At 38.3% G+C, this 5240-nt stretch overlaps 1 non-coding gene across 1 annotated transcript; it reads left to right on the forward strand.

Moving 5' to 3' along the window:
- The first annotated feature begins 4212 nt into the window (after positions 1 to 4212).
- Positions 4213 to 4320, forward strand: LOC112804347 (small nucleolar RNA R71). Its single transcript, XR_003202956.1, has one exon. It is a non-coding gene; the product is annotated as a small nucleolar RNA R71 (small nucleolar RNA).
- Positions 4321 to 5240: the final 920 nt, after the last annotated feature.

Consider the following 5240-nt stretch of genomic DNA (forward strand, 5'->3'; position numbering starts at 1 on the left):
TCATATGGCTCAAAAGTTGGTTGGTGTGATGGATATGAATTAGGGTCATATAAAGGTGGTTGGTAAGAAGAGGCTTGTGAGTATGGTTGGGAATTATGTTGAGGGTATGGATCATAGGCATATGGTGGTGGTTCTTGAAAGTCACAAGTAGATTCACCATAGCCATTGGATTGGTGTGCATCATAGAATGGCTCTTCTTTATAGTGCATTGGTGGAGGTTGTTGCCAAGAGGATTGATCATATGCATATGGCTCCTCCCACCTTTGATTGTTCCATCCTTGATACACATCTTCATTATAGTTCTCATCACCTACAACATAATTGTAACTACACTCATAGCCAAAGTGAGAATCCATGATAATAGGAGAGGGCAAAAACAAAAAATAGGAACAAATAAAGAGAACAAACTAAAAACTAACAAAGAAGCAAAAAGCAAACATATTCGCAATATTCACATATATACAATAACCAATAACATAACACCATTGCAACTCCCCAGCAACGGCGCCATTTTGACGATTGGATTTTTGACGGTTTAGAATTTCTCAAATAAAATCTCGTCGAAGTATAGTTTCTAAACCAAGCAATAATCCTTTCATACAAAAAGTTGTTTGTCACTAAAACAAACCCCTAAATTTATAAACTGAAGTATTGAACCTCGGGTCGTTCTCCCTAGGAATTACAATAAAGTGTCTTGTTATTGGTTGTGAGTTGTTTTGGGGTTTTTGAATAAGAAGCATGAAAAGTAAATGGCAATGAAAATAAACTAACAACTATAAAAGGCTCTTGGCAAGGTATGAAAATTAGAAGTCCTATCCTAGTTATCCTTCTCAATTGTGATGAGAATTGTTCATTGCTACCACTTAGTTAACCCTTACTAAATAAAGGAAAGTCAAGTGGATGAATTGACTTGAGCCACAAGTCCTAGCCAACTCCCAAGGAAAGACTAGCTTTAGTGCACTCCAAACCAATTAGCAATTTCTCCAATTACCAATCAACAAAGGAATTAGATAACTCAAGTGTCACTAATTACTCTACCTAGGCCAAGAGGAACAAAATCTATACTATATCTAGAAGAGGCATTTCAACAAACACATAAAAGGCAATAAAAGTAAACAACATAAATTGAAAGAATTAAAGAGAGATCTAACTACAAAGGCAAGAGATCAACAATAGAAAAGCAAAGAAGAACAATTATTATGAATTACCTCTTATTGAATTGAAAGAAAATGGAAGGAACAATAGTAGATCTACAACAAAGCATAAGAACAACATAAAGGAAATTACAATAAAAGAATGGAAGAAGAATGAATGTAACAACAAGGAATTGAGATGTAGAAGTTGAAGAAAGCAAAGATTAAAACCTAGATCTAAGAACTAATCCTAATCCTAATCCTAATTCTAGAAACCAATTCTAACTACTAAACTAAACTAATGGTAACAAGTATGTTGATTCCTCTTCAATCTTGGCTTAAATAGCATCAGAAATGAGTTGGATTGGGCCCACAAGGCTCCTAAAACCGCTGGGGACGATTTCATTAAAGTGGGCCACGTACAGAATCGGCGCGCGCGCGCAAAGTGCGCGTGCGCGCCCCTGAACGCGAAGCAACATATGGCAAAATTTATATCATTTCGAAGCCCCGGATGTTAGCTTTCCAACTCAACTGGAACCGCATCATTTGGACCTCTGTTGCTCAAGTTATGGTCGTTTAAGTGCGAAGAGGTTGGCTTGACAGCTTTCCGGTTCTTTCATTTCTTCATGAGTTCTCCAACTTTTCATGCTTCTTTCTTCATTCCCTTGATCCAATCTTTGCCTCCTAAACCTTAAATCACTTAACAAACATATCAAGGCATCTAATGGAATCAAGGTGAATTGGATTTAGCTATTTTAAGTCCTAAAAAGCATGTTTTCACTCTTAAGCACAATTAAAGGAGAATATACAAAACCATGCTATTTTATTGAATAAATGTGGGTGAAAGGTGACAAAATCCCCTAAAATCAATACAAGATAAACCGTCAAATTGGGGTTTGTCAGTAATCTTGGCATTTAACGCCAGATTGATACTTGTTTCTGGCGTTAAATGCCAGCTTTTATTCCTTTTCTGGCGTTAAACACCAAGCTGCAACCTGTTTCTAGCGTTTAACGCCAGCTTATTGCTTCTTTCTGGCGTTTAACACCCAGAATGGTGCCAGACTGGGCGTTAAACGCCCATTCTGCTACACTTACTGGCGTTTAAACGCCAGTAAGTTTCTCCTCCAGGGTGTGCTATTTTTAATGCTATTTTTATTTTTCTTTATTTTTTTGCAGTTGTTTTTGTGACTCTATATGATCATCAACCTAAAAAAAGAAAATAACATAGATAAATAAAATTGGGTTGCCTCCCAATAAGCGCTTCTTTAATGTCAGTAGCTTGATAGTGAGCTCTCATGGAGCTTCACAGATGTTCAGAGCATTGTTGGAGCCTCCCAACACCAAACTTAGAGTTTCGATGTGGGGGTTCAACACCAAATTTAGAGTTTGACTATGGGGGCTTTGTTTGACTCTGCATTGAGAGAAGCTTTTCTTGCTTCCTCTCCATGCTTACAGGGGGAGATCCTTGAGTTTGAAACACAAGGTAGTCCTTATTCAGTTGAAAGACCAACTCTGGCTTTGTTTGACTCTGCATTGAGAGAAGCTTTTCTTGCTTCCTCTCCATGCTTACAGGGGGAGATCCTTGAGTTTGAAACACAAGGTAGTCCTTATTCAGTTGAAAGACCAACTCTTCTCTGTCCACATCAATCACAGCTTTTGCTGTGGTTAGGAAGGGTCTTCCAAAGATGATGGAATCACCCTCATCCTTCCCAGTGTCTAGGATTATGAAATCAGCAGGGATGTAAAGGCCTTTGACCTTTACTAGCACGTCCTCTACCTGTCCATAAGCCTTTTTCCTGGATTTGTTTGCCATCTCTAATGAGAATTTGGTAGCCTGTAACTCAAAGATTCCCAGTTTCTCCATTATCGAGATTGGCATTAAATTTATGCCTGACCCCAGGTCACATAGAGCCTTCTCAAAGGTCATGGTGCCTATGGTACAAGGAATTAGGAAGTTACCAGGATCCTGTTTCTTTTGAGGTAAAGTGTGCTGAACCCAGGTATTCAGTTCATTAATGAGCAATGGAGGCTCATCCTCCCAAGTCTCATTACCAAATAGCTTGGCATTCAGCTTCATGATTGCTCCTAAATACTGGGCAACTTGCCCTTCAATAATGTCTTCGTCTTCTTCAGAAGATAAATAGTCATCAGATATCATGAATGGTAAAAGGAGGTTCAATGGAATCTCTATGGTCTCTAGGTGAGCCTTAGATTCCTTAAGTTCCTCAATTGGGAACTCCTTTTTGTCCAGAGGACGTCCCATAAGGTCTTTCTCGCTGGGATTCACGTCCTCCTCCTCCTCTGTGCATTCGGCCACACCAAGTAAGGTTATGGCCTTGCACTCTCTTTTTGGGTTCTCTTCTGTATTGCTTGGGAGAGTACTAGGAGGAGTTTCAGTGACTCTTTTACTCAGTTGGCCCACTTATGCCTCCAAATTTCTAATGGAGGACCTTGTTTCATTCATGAAACTTAGAGTGGCCTTAGATAGATCAGAGACTATGTTTGCTAAGCTAGAGGGGCTTTGCTCAGAATTCTCTGTCTGTTGCTGAGAAGATGATGGAAAAGGCTTGCTATTGCTAAACCTATTTCTTTCACCATTATTAAAGCCTTGTTGAGGCTTTTGCTGATCCTTCCATGAGAAATTTGGGTGATTTCTCTATGAAGGATTATAGGTGTTTCCATAGGCTTCACCCATGTAATTCACCTCTGCCATTGCAGGATTCTCAGGATCATAAGCTTCTTCTTCAGAAGATGCTTCTTTAGTACTGTTGGATGCATTTTGCAATCCATTCAGACTCTGAGAAATCAAATTGACTTGTTGAGTCAACATTTTGTTCTGAGAAAATATGGCATTCAGAGCATCAATTTCAAGAACTCCCTTGCGCTGAGGCGTCCCATTACTCACAGGATTTCTTTCAGAAGTGTACATGAACTGGTTATTTGTAACCATGTCAATGAGTTCCTGAGCTTCTACAGGCGTTTTCTTCAGGTGAATAGATCCACCTGCAGAATGGTCCAATGATATCTTAGATAATTCAGATAAACCATCATAGAATATATCCAGGATGGTCCATTCTGAAAGCATGTCAGAAGGACACTTTTTGGTCAGTTGCTTATATCTCTCCCAAGTTTCATAGAGGCATTCACCTTCTTTCTGTCTGAAGGTTTGAACATCCACTCTAAGCTTACTCAGCTTTTGAGGAGGAAAGAACTTGGCTAAGAAAGCCGTGACCAGCTTATCCCAAGAGTTCAGGCTATCTTTAGGTTGAGAGTCCAACCATACTCTAGCTCTGTCTCTTATAGCAAAAGGGAAAAGCATAAGGCTGTAGACCTCGGGATCAACCCTATTGGTCTTAACAGTATCATAGATCTGCAAGAATTCAGTTAAGAACTAAAAAGGATCTTCTGATGGAAGTCCATAAAACTTGCAATTATGTTGCATCAGAGAAATTAATTGAGGCTTTAGCTCAAAATTGTTTGCTCCAATGGCAGGGATTGAGATACTTCTTCCATGTAAATTGGAATTTGGTGCAGTAAAGTCACCAAGCATCTTCCTTGCATTGTTGTTAGGTTCGGCCATCTCTACTTCTTTTTTGAAAATTTCAGTAAAGTCCTCTTTAGAGTGTTGTGTTTTAGCTGCTCTTAGCTTCCTCTTCAGAGTCCTTTCAGGTTCAGGATCTGCTTCAACAAGAATGTCCTTGTCCTTGCTTCTGCTCATATGAAAAAGAAGAGAACAGAAAAGAAGAGGAATCCTCTATGTCACAGTATAGAGATTCTTTTATGTGAGTAGAAGAAGAAAAGAATAGAAGAAGGAGAAGAGAAAAATTCAAATACAGAGGAGAAGAGAGGGTTCAAATTTTTAGATGAAGAAAAGTGTTAGTAAATGAATAAATAAATAGAAGGAGATGAGAGAGAGGAGTTTTCAAAAATTGTTTTTGAAAAATGGTTAGTGATTTTCGAAAATTAGAGAGAGAAAAGTAGTTAGGTGGTTTTGAAAAAGATAAGAAACAAACAAAAAGTCAATTAGTTAGTTGAAAAATATTTGAAAATCAATTTTGAAAAAATAAGAAATTAGAAAAGATTTTGAAATTGATTTTGAAAAAGATA

The sequence above is a fragment of the Arachis hypogaea genome, chromosome 5 (assembly GCF_003086295.3).
Source record: "Arachis hypogaea cultivar Tifrunner chromosome 5, arahy.Tifrunner.gnm2.J5K5, whole genome shotgun sequence".
NCBI classification, from domain to species: Eukaryota; Viridiplantae; Streptophyta; class Magnoliopsida; order Fabales; family Fabaceae; genus Arachis; species Arachis hypogaea.